We start from the raw sequence: 16,685 nt of genomic DNA on the forward strand, positions 1-16,685 counted from the left end.
AATTCTCATTCACATTTTAGTTTAATAGAACGTAATTATACAGAGTGAGTTTTATATATGGAACGCCTCAATTATCTCGGAAACGGTTTTTATAAATTTTTGTGCGCAAGGGTCTTGTGATACGGCCGGTATTATGTTGGTATCTACATTGTTGGCAAAACTTTCCTCTTCCCGACAAATACTGAACTTCAATATTTCAATCAATACTTAGATTTGGAAATATCCGAGCCAACTCAGCTATAATACTATTTGTTAATAAATATGAATACGCCGGACCATTTAAGTTAGCTTCAATGAAGAAGAGACCAATTATTTTGTCGTCTATGATTGCATTCAGTTGTTCAGGATATTGGGTGTGGGATTGACGCATTCAACGAGGATTGTTACGTGACCAGTATCTAAAATTATGCATAACTTAAACATTTATAACATTTTCCATCATTAGGTTAGGCATATTCTTCACGTCTATCAACATCGTCAACAGAAAACTCTTGAACCAACATTACTTTGCATGGATGGAAGGAATTTGTGATCACGTAAAATTTCCATTACGGATGTTTGCGAAATATTCGGATATTTGTCTAGTACTCCCGTGTGAATCGACTTCTAACAGGGCACAAACATCTGAAGATTTGTTTTTCTGCGTCCTGATTTGGATAAATCTTTAACAGAACCAGTTTGTTAAACTTTTATAGTAATTTACTGACAGTAAATCTTGTTATGGGATTTCGGTTAGGATATAAATTATTAAAGATATTAACCGTTTCTTGTTGACTTCTATGCCTATCACCATATCCTAATATCAAAATATCAATTCGTTCTTTATCAGATAATCGATCTATTTCCAAAAGCAAAAAATATACAGGGTGATCCATTTAAAATAACAAAGTTCATTTGTTTTCCGAAAAAGGGAAAAATACCGGCCTTATCACAAGACCCTTATACACAAGAATTTATTAAAATCGTACCGAGTTAATTGAGGCGTTCCATATATAAAACTCACTCTCTATATGAAATAATTATACTGTAAAATCAAGGATTGGCGACAATTCCAAGAGATATTTTATTAATTTCTTAACTCAAACTCCATTCTAAAAACTTTTTTTTTATTTTAAATATGCCACGAAAATTTTATTTCAAACCAGTTTAACTAACAGATAACGTTTTAAAGCTTCCTCTTTCCCCAATTTTTTCTTAAGAAAATACTTCAAGACTGTAAAAGAACTAATCTGTTTTTGTCTGGCAAGTGTCCGAAAAATAACGAAGATGAATTTTTTTGGTTTATTTTTTCGCCGACGCGCCGTTTAGGCATTATGAGAAATGGTCGACTGGAAAAAGGAGATTAAATTCATTTTATCTAGGTTCAGATATTTTCATTAAGATGATGTGATATTCGGCGCGGTTAAATACTATAAACAACTAAATAAATCCGGAGAGATATTTTTGAAGTAGAAGAAGATAAAGAATTCCATCATTTAATAAACGTAGAATTTTTTCTTTAAGTAATTCTGAAATGAGTTATTTGTATAAAATATCGATGGTATACGGAATTTGTCTTAATTTCCACGTCAACCTTTATGAGTCATAGGCGTCATTAGTAGGAAGCCTTCAACAACTCTTTGATGTGCGCCATTATCGTCGTATTAGTGGTATGTCTTTGTTTACTTCGTCATTTTTCTTTCGTCCCATTTTGTTTTTGTGAAAGATTAGAAGAATTCATTGGCAAAGAGACGGTTGATACTAATCCAACGAATGCATTAGAAGCAATTCGGAAAAATAATTTCCAGGACTGCTTAAGGAAATGGAAACACTACTAGAATCGTTTTATTCAATCAAATGAGGATATCTTATGCCGAACAATAGAGAAATAGTATTAATGCGAGGATATGAAAGTATACTCAATATTTTTGAGACCAATCTCATAAAAAAAGAAAAATTAGAAATGATCACGTTGCCAGATAATGTCAATACGTCAAATCCTGTTTTGTGAAATAACATGAGGGTATAAAAAAATTTAATAACAAATATCATACCTAGTAATATTCTATTTTTAAGAATTTTGATACGACGAGGCATAAAAAATAGTAAATGAAGTTGCACATAAAATTTTATCATCAATCTTCACAATAACCTCAATTCAAATCTTAATTTCACCGTTGCCACCACAATTGAAAGCTTCTTTGGTAACAGTGTGAGGTTAACCTGTTTAGAATCACGGTTACACCGTAATTGATCGACTCTATCTCACCACGATGAATTATTTCCGAGATTTGTCTTAATTATGAGAAATATAAAAAAGACAGTTCTATGAATTGAGTACAGCATTCAATGTATTGTCCAGTTGGGTCATACACTTGCAGCTTTAGAACGCTAACGTATAACTATCCACTCATTGTTTAACTAGCGAGAAAATATCAACGATGAAAAATGTTATGGATTCAGGAAAAATCCAGTATTACCTCCAATCGCAAATTGGACATATTTACTCTTATTGGATTTTACCACTCATTCCTACTCATTGTTGTGTCTGTGCACGGATCTCGGAGTTTTACTCAAATATGAATACCTCATATCCAGTGATTGATTGACTTATTCTTCGGCATCTGCTATCATTCTAAAAGCAACACAATCGGATCAAGATGGCTTTTCGTATTTTTTTTTGTTCATGTGTGAGATCTCTTGACTCCATCTTTGCAAAAATGTTCGCATAGTTAAATTCTCGAGAAACATATTGCCGAATGCTTATTTGTTGTCAAATACCGCACAGCTATTCAAACATGCGTGGTTTTGACATAAACTTCTTTTATTACAACAACTGTAGTTTACGAAGAGTTTCTACGAGATTTTATTTAATATTACCTGGACCAATAGTACCTGGCCCAACAAAGAAAACATAAACTTGTGGAAAAAGATATATTTATTTTTCAACGTAATCTCTTTTTAGTTCCATACACTCTTCCCAGCAATGTTCGATACCATTTTTAATAAGAATTGTCAAGCTCCTCAAAATAGCCGATATCACCTCTTCATTGTTGGAAAATCTGTGACTACCGGGTAATTTTTTCAAGTCTGGGAAGAGAAAATAATCCAAGGGGACTTAATCTGGTAAATAGAGTGAATTAGGTAGCAATTCAAACTTTAACTCATCAATTTTGGCCATTGCTATAACGGATGTGTAAGTTGGTGCATTGTCTTGATGAAACAACACTTTCTTCATAGCCAAATGCGGTCGTTTCTGCTTGATTTCTTCGCTCAAACGTTGTAATAGGTTCGCATTGTACTCGCCAATGATAGATTTTTATTTTTTAAGATAGTCAATGAAAATTATCCCACGCATATTCCAAAAAACCATCGCAATGACATTGCCTGCAGATGGAACGGTCTTCAATTCTTTGTATCCAGTTCTCCCTTTTCAGTACATTGTTTTGATTGTTCTTTCATTTTGGGCGTAATGTGATGAAACCACGTTTTTATCCATGGTCATGAAACGGCGCAAATATTTCTGTGAAACATTGCCAAACACTCGATGAAAACATCTTCTTGTTCCATTATGTGCAATCGTGGCGCCCATTCCACATACAGCTTTCTCATGTCCAAATTTTGTGATGTACTGCACTTTTTGAAATACCTATTATGTCTGCTAGTTCGCGCACTTCCAGTCGACGATCATCCAACGTATTTAAGTGAAACATTGTCAAACACTCACGACGCTGTTTTTTTTTTCATTGTAAGCAAACCCGATACCCATCTTACGCACATCTTTCTCATGTCCAAATTTAATTGTGTATTATGCGATGTACTGCACTTTTTGAAATATCTGCTATGTCTGCTAGCTCGCACAAATTCAGTCGACAATCATACAGTTCCGCTGTGTGGATTTTCTTCAAAATTTCTGGTGTCTTCACCTCATTAGATCGACCACTGCGGATCGTACGTCCTCTTTTCACAGAAAACGTCTACTATTTCACTATTGATAGCTGCCAAACAAATACTAAGCAACAACATCGTGACAACGTGGTTTTTTTTTTGAAGCAACAACCTCCACCTCTAGACCAGGTACTTCTGGAACTATACTCGTACTCTTAATGCGAGTCGCTCATTTTAATGATATAACTAAAACAGTCTTAGTATAAAAATATGCAAAAACACAAAACAATCGTGCCAACGAAATACAATTATAAATGTTGCAATGTTGCCAGTTCCCGATTTATGACTTAATATCTGGACTTATTTATCCCACATCGTATATTTACATTGCCTAAGAATTTTATCTAATTGGCTATATTTGGTACCTATAACTTATATATTGAAAGATACTTTCTTATAATGGACGAATTCAATCTGCTATGACAAGTTTTCATAAATCCCCTGTTCCAGTTGCTAATACGAATATATTGAACGATCTGGTTGTAGTAAACTGCCTCTGCTGAGTTTCATTCGTAATTGTGTTCAATGTAACACATGTACGTCATGTAGGACAGTAACTTTAGAAAAACGCTCTCAACCAACATATTTTTTTTCACAGACATTATCAACATCCTGTCACGAGATTTTTTCCGCATACGCATCCGTTAACTTTATTAAAAAAACGTGCCAGTAGGAGTGTGAATAAAACAAAGAAGTAACGCTTTACGAAGTGGTACATTTTGAATATATAGTGGAAAAAACTTATAAGAATGTATCGGATGGTGATAATTCGCATAATACGTATGAGAAAATGAAAACTTCAACATATGTTTTGGTGAAAATAAATCACAATCATCTTTCAGAAATGAAGTTGCGACATCTTCATGAATGTTCATCAAATTTATTTAGTTGGTTCTTTTATAATGGTGCCAAAACAACGGATATATCTTTAGTTGTGTGTTGTATTTCATAATTAAAAACCCCCTTTTAAGATTTGATGTAAATTTGAATCTGAAATTGGAATTTTCAGAAAGGCTATTTTTTTATTTCAAGTTACCAAATTAGTCTTTTATTTCTGTTTGTTGCTGTTTATAGCCGTTCTTTTGACGTTATTTGGAATAAGCCTGGGACCAGAAACCTTTCTTGGAATCAGAACCTATGTATTATATTACAAAAAATAAACTAAGTCTACTGGGAAAACGTAGCAAGCCAAGAACAATTCTGCACTAAGCATTTTTTGGAAGGTTCTAACAAACTGGTGGAAGAAGGCTGTATATTCTTTGCGTTAGGATAGGAAATATGCAACCACATACGGCCTGAAAAGCACGCGCTATGTCAGTTTAAGTGTTTTTTATATTTTCGTAGAAGAATCGCCAAATATGGTACACCCACACAGTTGTTTACTAACCTATTTCAAGTTTTTCCGGTCATTAGGTGTTTGGTTATCTTCTTACGGAAAACAAGTGATTAATAATTAATAAAACGATCTTGTGTGGTGATTAGATATCGAAAGATTTGAAAGAATATTAGATGAATGAATAATAAACAATTTTTGTATCAGTGAACTTCATATTTATGAGAATATTTGTCTCATCCTTAAGTACCTCTGGGAAAAATCTTCTGTTCTGATGAGGGAATGTAAAAGATGATATTCTATCAGGTGATCTGGATTCAGAAGGAGTCGTGGAAAAAGAAGGTGAATGAGAAACAAAACAACTCCCTCCTTCCTCAGTCCAAACATGTATAGTGTGGAGGCTCTCTGTAACTACTTTTAGTACTATAAAACAAAGGAGATTTGAGTTTTTGAAAATATTTTCTAGAATTTTGTTTATTCTCATATTGTTGATTCTACCAACAAACTTCTACACCTCCTGAAAAAGAATATACATAAAGCTGATGCCAATGAGATTATGCTGATTCATGGATGCAACCTGCGATTATAACTGAGTACCAGAATTTTATAATTACTGGTCGTGTAACGAATCTTAAACCAGCATTATAAAAAAGGCCTTTAGTAGAGGCCGTTGTACTCTAATTTTATCAAAAATCTATTATGCAGATCCAGAGAAACCCGATGGTTGTTTAGAAACGTTAGGTGATATTGTTGGTTGCTTGAAACTATAATCAAGTTCAGAGAACGTTCAAGCCTGAAGCAGTATCTCCTTATGAAACCAGTGAAGAAAAAAAACGATGCAAAAACTGGATAAGTATATGGTTTGAATATTCATTGAGGCAAAGAACTTGAGAAGGGAGATGGTACTCTTGGAGAAAAAATTGTACAAGAATTAGCATATACAATTCGTTCCCAGGAGGTTTGTATTTCCGTCGATCGCTTTTTCGCGACTGTGAATTTGCTGGTAAATTTTTGCTTGTGTCGGAACGGATATAAGGAATCGAAAGAGCACCTCTGGTTTTTCTGAAGATAATTTGGCTCGTGGTGATAGAGAATTTTTGGCGAAATACTAAGGTGGTTCTAGCATTGTCTTGCTGTCATGAAATACATGGATGACCACATATAATCTCGACCGTTAATATACGAAATGGTAGCGTAAAGTTTTCTACGATTTAATGACGTCAGTTGTGAGTTCATGGATTATTTTTCAACAAAATCATAATGGGAAAATACAGCTTGTATTTATGCCATTAGACATGATAGAAAAAGGCATAGAGTAGGCTATGATAAATATTGACCAAGATGTCACCAGTGTACCAAAAAGACAATCTATATAACTTGGAATGTGTTTTTTGTCTTGTCATGATGCTGATTGAAATACGTACCAATGGGACATACGATCTCGGAAACTAGTGGGACATATAATCCCAGGAATTGTAATCGTGAAACATCATATTCAGTGATGTGAGGATTAACTGGAGACGGTGGACATTCTAAAATATATAATTGATTTAGAAGTTAAAACACTGATTGTGTAATATGGTTTAATGGTGACTTTCTGCCTCACATCCTATCCAATTTGGCAGCTGCAGAGCTGCGGAAAAAAATAAAGTTAGGAAGGAAACGGAAAAACGATTAGAAATTATTGAAGAGGAAATGAGTAGGTTGAACAGATCTAAATAAGTTCCAGTATATAAAAAACTTACTAAATATTTTTAAAATATGAAAATAATTCATCGGAATTGATTCTGAGAAATAAGTATTCAGAAATTTTCGAAGAAAATTATGAAAGATCACTATAGAAAATATATATAGAAAACTTTCCAGCGAATATGAAGAATCATTTCACCACAACTTGTGGTAGGTCAAACAATGTAATTGGCAGCGTTGGTGTAGTGGTAGAGTAAACAGTGTGTGAAGATGATGAACATTTTAAAATCGAAGCTGGGGTTTCACTGAACATTTCGAATAGAGTGAGAAGTCGACAACTAATAATCAGTTTTTCTAAAAATGGAAAGTAACTATTACAAATCCGAATACTGCGCTAAAATCAACTTAATCAACTAAATGTAACAATATACTATATACACTAGAGTCCCACATAGACATATAACCAAAAACCTAAACTAGAAACGAAGAAAGTTAAAACTAAATATAAGTTTTATGTATCCAAAGGTTTCTTCACATTTCTCTAATTACAAAATTCCTAACAAATTTGTTTAACAGGTACCAAATTCTTATTTCTAAAGGCACAAACTGAAAACTTTCCATCTGAAAGTAACAAATAGTCAAATTATCGTAAAATAAAAATTCTATATTTATATATTTAGTGATTTTATTGATGATGATGACCATGTTTATTTTCCAATGTTGTAACGCTGCGTCCCAACGTATCTCCCAATAGCATCTCTCATCATCTCCTGCATTGCATTTTCCGCGTGTCCTTCAAAGCGCAGATGTTCCTAAATTTCCCATTTTCCATTTTCAGTAGCATTCGTGCATGTGAACGGCGCGGACACGCTGATGGAGGTGTAATGTCAGATCAAAACACGTCTGTTGAAAGCTCGTGAGAACAACGTGGTTCGTGAAATTTACGAAACGTTATGAAATCGTCGGTAGCAAAAATATTTTAATAGTGAGTTTGAATTATTTAGAAATGCCTAGAGGAAAGAGGATACGAAAATACACATGAGTTAATTAATATTGGAAAAAAATCTTACCAGCGTGATTGTAAGTTTAGCACTAACTGAAAATATGCTTAAGTTTTAGTAACGAAATTCTTATATTAAACATAGTCAAACGAATTAACAACATTAGAATATTACAATTACAATAAAATATTTTTTGGTTAAAATTTAACAAAAAATATGAATATTTACTTGATTTCTGTATAATAAAATTTGTACAGTTTTTTATTAATTTTCTCCAATCTACATTATTGTTCACCTCTAGTCATTAATTACACTATAAACAGAATGTTTATGTTCACAATAGCTCCGCTTTTGAATTTGAACGTAATTAATTGCACTTACGTAAAAAATGTTCTGTTTGTTGTTTACTAGAAACTAAATTTTAATTTAATAACAAATAAAACAAAAAGTAACAACATTTTTGACAGTTTCAGTGGACATTATTATTTCTTACAGTGTATTAATTTTATCGCAATTAAAATCAAATTAATTATTTTTAGTAAAAAAAGGTATCCAAGCAAATTCAAATTCATATGCATTGCATTTAGGCAATTGATAAATTTGTTCATGATTAGAATCTTCAAATTCTGAATATTGATTTATCAGTTCAATTATTTCTTATGCAAATTGGTTTGGGGGTAGACTTCACTTGGACAAAACCTTATTTCAAATTTTTTTTCAGGGTGTTCTTCTTGATGTAATTCCAATATTTTGATGACATCTTTTCTATTTATTTCTTTATGTCATTTACATACCCAAGCAAGATACGTAGCAATGATTTTCCGTGGTACCGTTTAAAGCTTGGTTTCCTTGGTCTATCGATTAGTTACATTGGGATAAAACAACAATACCTTAAAGTTGCAAAACATTTCCAAAGCTCCTAGTCTCGATTTGTTGTCCTTTAATTTTAGTGATAAATATTGTGTTATACTATTTAACAAAAATGCTTCGGTCCGTTCTTATGATTTATGTAGATAACTGGTTATTTTCGAGTTCTTTTAAAGTACCGAAGGTTCTTAGTTTTTCCTATGGCAAGCCGGTTTTATTATTACATACCATCGTAATAAATCGGATTCTACATGTCTTCAAACGAGGAGCTGACATCTCTTTCTTCCAAATTATTGTTTTAGTCGGCATTTTCATCACGTGTATGCATGTAAATCTGCATTATAGACAATGCTGTTGTCGCAGTTGCAATAGAGAGTTCTTCATCTTAAATATCCAAGATAACTAACCGGTTGTTCCGTCGAAGTTAACATTACCATTAAGTTTCTCATCCAATGTTTCTACTGGCAATTTTTTTTAACTGTTCTAAAGCTTATCAGGAAAACTGAGCACTATATGTAGACATAGTTACAATCAAAGAAGAACAGAAACTGTTTGAAATGTTACAGATGAATGCTTGCAGAAGACGATGTTCAGCACTCGACCAGCCACTCGCTCGGCTCCACTATTTCAATTCGATTTTTTTGTATTCCTGTAGTCAAAAGAGGTACAAACAAAACGAAATTTGAATAAAAGAATGAGATAAAAACTCAGAAAACACTTAAACTTTTAAACTCAAAAATCGGGTGTAATGAACACAAAGCAGCGATATAATTAGAACTACTACAAGTTCAAATATACCAGAGATAAAAAATGAAACTTATTTGAGGAAATCCGGGATGGCTGCAGCTCGCAACAATATCATCACAATTTATTTGAACAGCTTTCAGAACTGTAGACTGAACTATTCGAGTGGGAGTATGGCAAGAGATTATTTTCTCTTTAAGGAGGCTCCCGAGTCTACTAAACTAATCATATAGAAATTGAAATTTATTGATTTTCATTCCACATTTATTTATGCTTACAAATCTTAAATTAATTAATAATGAACTGAAATAATGAATGAAAGCTACTGAATTAATGGTTAGTATTTTATTAAAAATAAATAGTCGTTCATTTAATTTTTTTAAAACAGACAATAAACGGCCAGTCCATAACGGCATCGATTGTTATAGTTAAATATATTTAGTTTCGTGAGTATAAAATAAAAAGAAACTAAGAAAATGTGGTCAAATTTCGCACAGTGACAGAAACCATATAGCCGCTTTCCTAATTTCCGCTCAGTTACTGGATGTGCGTTGATTTATAACAATTTTTGGCTAATATTTCTCATTTGTGTTCGATAATCGCTATAACGACTGACATTATTAGAAAGATTAATTTCTTACCAATCAAATCTCTATATTGCTGCAATTCTGATTTAATTTGTAATCAAAGAATTTGCTTCCATAAAAGCTCATGTAAAAGTAGTGAACTTTGAACTCAAATTTCATTAAATTTTGATCGATAAAGAAGGGTACCTTTGGATTTGTCATACTCCACACTATCAACAATATATATCTAGTTTCCGAGATTTTTCGAGGGTGCCTTTTAGTACACTCAAATTGGAAATTTTCCAGAAAAAGTTTCCCCACAGCAATGAGACCAGTTAATTACGATGTATTTTGGCCGTCTGAAGCCGAATTCGAGTTACAGTTTCGAAAATTGGGGGGGTGAAGATATTGACATATATATACCAAAAATTTCACTTATTTCACGCGAGAAAATTATGCGTCTCAGCGAAAAAATTGACCTAAACGTGTTTTAGATAATTAAATTTTCTCCAACTTTGCTATTGCACATTTTATAGTACGTTGCATAGTTAAGGCGCTAGAGGGCGCGCAGAAGATTTCAAAACTCATTTCTTGCATTTTCTGGAAAACTATACTTTTCTGGGGAAAAAAATAGATAGCAAAGATATAGAATACAAAATTTCCAATAACTTTTGTCCAAAACTTTTTCTGCTAGGGGGCACAAACAAATTTTTAAAATCAGTTTTTCATGAAAACTATGCGCCCTGGGGAAAAAAGAAAATTACAGCCGTATAGAGCATAAGATTTCGCAGAACTTTTGTCTGAAACATTTTTCCAGTTCTGCTTAGTTTCCTCGCTAGAATGCCTATACAAAAAATTACGACAAAACCCGAACGAATTCCATTCGTAATTAACGATGTCAGTTGGAGCATACAACTTCTTTCAAAAATTGAACAAAACACGCTTTCCTCCATTTTCGCAAGGCTACCAAGATAGAATATCAAAAACGACTGATATAATGGAAAGACGTCAGATGGTTCTCTAGGATGGTGTCAGGTTCTAGAGGGTGGCTACCCTCGTTCTAATACTAAGTTGTATGGTCGCCAGAATTAAAGGCATGATCCATCTTCTTACTACTCTTGTTACAAATAGAACTATAACGTGGAATCATTATTATTCATATTTGAAATATGCTTTTTCAAGCAAATTATTACCAACGTATTTTCATATTCAATTTGACCGGATTTTTTTCAGAATTATTTTATTAGTATGCTCCAGCAGTTGTTCAATCAAGTACATTCGGCTGTAATTATTCAAAATGCGTCGAAAGCTAAATCATCTGAAAATACTGACATTTTTATTTTCAATTTTGTCATGTAGCTGATGAAAATTATCGTCATCGTTACGATCTTGAATAGATTAACGCCCATACTGAATGCAAAAACGCGAAAAAAAATGTGCGAAATAAATGAGAATTGAATTTTCTACAACGGCACTGTTGTCAAAAATCAGCGAAAAAGGTTTTATTTGAATTATAGATTAGAATACGGAATCGATTCGGTTGCTGATAATGGCACTTTATCAAAGCGTTTACATATTCTATTTATTCAGCCTTTTCAAATTAAGTTATTCAAGAAAAAACGGAGAAAATTTAAAAATCTAAGGAGAATACGGGATGGAATAGCATCTTATAAATGTAGGAATAAAAAAATAAAAATCGTTTTACAACAAAGTGGATCATTTTCTGAAGTGTTTATATGGATTTCACAATTGAAATCAGAATGATTAAAAATTATTCCCTAGGTATGTTTAACTCATCGATTTATAAAAGATTTAAAAAAATATCCGGATCTTCATGATATTTTTAATATACTAAAAAGAGGCGCTGATAGAGATACTTTAGATGGATATTTGTGAAACAATGAATTTGGTGAAGGGTTAACATAGAAACCCCTCCTTTCTACAACTTCTGTTATCAAGGTCAATGTTTACTAGCGTTTAAATTTAAGATATCAGTATTAATTATTACAATAAATTGATAATTTATATTATACTAGCCTCATCTAAGTGAAGTCGGCTCAAATAATGCAATTTATCGAAAACTTAAATATACCTGAAAATATTTGAATTATTTATTCAAATTTAATGTAAAACAGTAACTTTTTGTAACAGGGATCAAATAAAACCAAATAACCAAACATCGATTAATTATTGTTCCTTTGACATACTATCAACTAACATTTGGAAGTCATCTTCTTTTCCTTTTAATAATAGGACTGGTTCTTTGCATTATTTTCACATGATCTCTCCAATCTTGTTTATGTTCTCGAATTCCTCTCATTTTATTTTATCTCCAAAGGAGCGTGCGCCAACTCGTGATTTTATACCCGCCATAAAATTTTAACTTCTGTTACAACTTCTGTACCAACTCGTGATCGTGGTTGTTGTGAAGATTAGACAACTCGTGACGAAAGATTATGCAGCTCGGGGCTTTAATTATGAGATGAAAAACAAAAATAAAAACTATATTTACAGTGAATTTGAGTTAAACGCCTTTCGCATGGTTTAAGTCATACCTTACCAACAGAAGTCGTCAGCTTGTAAGGATTGATACAACGATGTTCACTTTGAATCCAATAGATTGTGGAATGCCCCAAGGCTCAGTACAAGGCCCTATTTTGTTTCTTCTGTTTATAAACGACATCGACTATCTAGACATCTGTGGTAAAATATTTTATTCGCAGACGAATCTAGTTTCTCCTCGTTGAATCTGTAAAATTCTTAGAGCTTGTTGTGAATAATTGCTTGAAATGGGAGTTACATATTGCCGCCTTATCTAAAAATTAAATTCCTCCTATTTTGTTCTGAGATCAGTTTCCAAAGAACTGAACTTATCCACCTCCTTAACAGTTTATTATGCCCTTATTGAGTGGTATCTCTCTTCTGGGGTACGTGGGGTGCGACTCAATTTGAGCGAATCTTCAAACTACAAAAGAGAGTTATTAGATATTTACTCGGTTTAAACAGCAGAGCTCACTGCAGAAACTTCTTTATAAAAGTTTAAAAATTCCTTATTCACCCTTGACTAATTTGAGAATGGTCGTTGCACAGCTATCCACTTAGAAAAGCAAAACCACGACCTTCGCCTACCTACTACACGTTCAGAATTAGCTTAGGGCTCAATATTTTACAATGCAAAAAAATGCACAATCACTTGCCAATTGAAATTGAATCGATATCATCTTTTCCCGCATTCGCAATAATTTGAAGGCATATTTATCAGAAAGTGCCTTCTATTCTGTAAACGACTATTCTAATAATAATATTTAATTCCGGGTATGCCGCATACTAGTTTAATTTTTGTTATGGACTTATATACTAATTATTACCTATTACTATTACCTGTATTTTGTTATTCGTTGTGGTTTTCTTCTGTATATTGAAATTTTATTTCATTTGTATTTTTTTTAGTTATTTTTATGTTTATTTCTTAGTTTTTACAAGATTTTGTCTACATTTTGTAACAATCTCTCTCACTAAAATATTTTACATCCTAAACACATAACAAAACGCACAGAAATATTACATTTGGTATCTATAAGAGACCTGTTGCACAAATTTTTATTCTTATACTTTATTTGACTAACTTAACCGAACCAATTGCAATTATTATGTTATATATTTTACAAATTTTGGCTTCCGCAAATTTCAAAGACTCATTTCTTTATTGTATATTTTTTAGTACCTACCTGATCTTAAATGTAGTTTGAATGATTTAGAATTTAGATCTAGGTTATAATGTTTGGATTTTCCAACTTTACAAAGTGGATTATAGATCTAAGTAATATTCTCGATGAATCCGTTACGAGTTGTATTATGTAGTCGAACTACCTTTCCGTTTACCTGAAGTATCCCCGTCCCGAGTTGGCACATCCTTATCTCAACGGATTAAAAATCTTCATCCCTCTAACATCCACTTTCTCATTTGCTGTTAGCGTTTTTATTTTAGTTGTCTTTATTGTCAACCCATAAATAGTAACCATAAATTTAAAAAAACGGTTTAAACATTATAAAAACATGGTTAAATAAATGGGAAATAAAAGCCAAAGAGTTGAAATCTAAACTTGTTACATTTACACTGATAAGGTACCAATGCTTCAGTCTTACTGAACAATTACCAGTTAACATCAGTGAGGATTTTGAAACATAAAAAGTCTTATAGGCCCATGACTTGAAGTCTCTCTACTGCTTTTATCCAACTCCTTTCGTTCACGACTGCATTACGCTATCTCTAACTTCTGTAAGTCTTTCTTACATTGATACCTATTGATACCTATTTACAATCAGTTATTTTTGAAGTCGGGGTGGCCGAGGACATTTTAATTCTGCCTTGTCGAGAAAGTTACGAATGATACTGAGCGTCGCAGTCGCACGAACAACGGATATGAACTTATAGTGGTGACTGGTGTCTGGGTAAACTAGCCGAACACGGCAGACGTATGATGGTGGACTGCTGTGATGTGTCTACATAAAAAAATTTGAGGCGCTTATTTGTAATTATCAGTTTTTCAATTCATATATTGATCAAGAGATTAACAGAGTATTCATGATTATATTCTTTCAAAAGCTCCTGAAGTACCAGTGCCTTCTCCACTTCTGTTGCATACCTCGATAATTCCTTGTTTTTTTGGCGAAATTTACTGCGTTTTCTCCCTCAATTCCTCACTTAGATTTCTGATATTGAATTCTGAGTTGTAAGCAAGCTCATAGTTTTACCTGTTGATCTTGTATTATAAATTTGACAAGAAAAGTGAATTTCCTTAAGCTTTGAAACTTTATACTTAAAGGTAGAAGAACAAATTTAATTTCTAAAACATAATTGAATACATCATATAAATTCAGAGCGTTTTTCTCAAACTATATTCATTCTTCGTTTACGTGGACAGTATAAAATATATCTACTTGATTATAATACCTGAAAGTCTCTTCCAACGGTTTCCATCTTTAAATTGTTAAAATCACAGTGTTCGAAGATTATTAAGGTTGTTGAGGAATGTGTAATCTTGCAAGGTTTCCGTAAAAGCGTAGACTAATGAAGAATGTCGGAGGAGACAGTTTATTATCTTGAACGGTGATGTAGCCACAATGTTTAGTGAATATCGATAAGAAAATTTTACGAGACCGCTTAAATTTAATCAATACTAATACTATAATTATTTTATGCGCCATAATATACAATAGATACTGAAAACTTATTATTTTAAAACAAACACTAGATTTAACGAAAAAGTTTTTTCAATATTATGATAGCTCACAATAAAGTATTGTTGATGGGGGATTTAAACTGTCGAAACCCATAATGAGATCGATACGCAAAGCATCCAAATAAATTTCTGCGATAATTCTGACTGTAACATATTTTTACTGACGATCCTACCCACTTTCTTTAAGCAAACATCACCATAGGCTGGGTCAAATTTATAAAATTTATAAATGAAAATATTGAACACTTAAGTGAAGTCGTCGCAAATTTACAAGAAATAACAGCTAGAAATCTATCCACTACCCTTTAACGTAAACCCCTAATCAATGATACCCTTCCTGACTACATCACTAACATAATATATGATAAAAATAAAATACGCAAAAGATGGCAAACATACAATAAATAATATAATTGAAGAATAGAGAAACAATAATTGGGCGACATTTTTGAATAAATTGAAACCTGAAAATAATTCCTTGTGAAAAATTGCAAGACATTCCAAAAACAAACAAAATAAACTAACGAAAAACGATCGCGCTCTAACGAACATGACTGAAATTGCGGAGAAATTTGGAGAGAATTTTCAAGAAAACATTGTAAACAACATACCCCACATAAATATCACGATAACACCACAAATATAGTACTTAGCCACGTAAACACATTAAATACACCGAATTCAAAGTACCTTACAACCTGTAATGGAGTATATAACATAATTTTTCAATTCAAAAACAAAACTGCTGCAGGTACAGATGACATAGCGAATATCTTCATCAAAAATTTACCCAAAAAAGCTCTAGTGCAACTTGCACATATCGTAATTTATGTTCTAAAAACAAGACACTACCCCGATAAGCTCAAAATTGCCAACATCGTTACCATTATCAAAGCTAATAAACAGCCATGCTATGTGGACAGTTACATACCTATATCTCTGCTCAATAATATTGCAAAGATAGTAGATAAAGTAATTTTCAAAAGATTACAGAACTTTATAGAAAAATAAAAAATTATACCCCCCGAGCAATACGGATTTAGAGGTGGACATAATACGACGGCTCAAATAATAAGAGTTTTTAGTTATATTAGATAGAGCTTCCAGGATAAAAACAAGTCCATCATGGTCGCTATCGACATCAAAAGAGCCTTGACTCCGTATGTATCGAGGGTTTAATTTATAAATTGTTAAATTTAAACATACCATATTATTTAATTAAAATTTTGCATTCCTGTACAACCAACAGAAAATTTTAGATTAAAAATAATTAAGACATGGTGGGACCATACCCCATAAATGCTAGAGTACCGCA

At 32.6% G+C, this 16,685-nt stretch overlaps 1 protein-coding gene across 35 annotated transcripts in view; it reads left to right on the plus strand.

The window, feature by feature from the left end:
* Nucleotides 1–16,685, plus strand: part of LOC130899969 (disks large 1 tumor suppressor protein) — a 1,257,949-nt gene that overhangs the window by 869,530 nt on the left and 371,734 nt on the right. For 3 of the 35 annotated variants that reach the window (XM_057810229.1, XM_057810233.1, XM_057810230.1), the window contains exon 1: nt 7,786–8,029. The exons of the other annotated variants lie outside the window; for them this stretch is intronic. The gene's annotated coding sequence lies outside the window, so the exon portion shown is untranslated. Of the gene's footprint in view, nt 1–7,785; nt 8,030–16,685 lie in introns of those variants that run through there. 35 annotated transcript variants of the gene reach the window in all.

Source organism: Diorhabda carinulata, chromosome 12 (genome assembly GCF_026250575.1).
Source record: "Diorhabda carinulata isolate Delta chromosome 12, icDioCari1.1, whole genome shotgun sequence".
NCBI classification, from domain to species: domain Eukaryota; kingdom Metazoa; phylum Arthropoda; class Insecta; order Coleoptera; family Chrysomelidae; genus Diorhabda; species Diorhabda carinulata.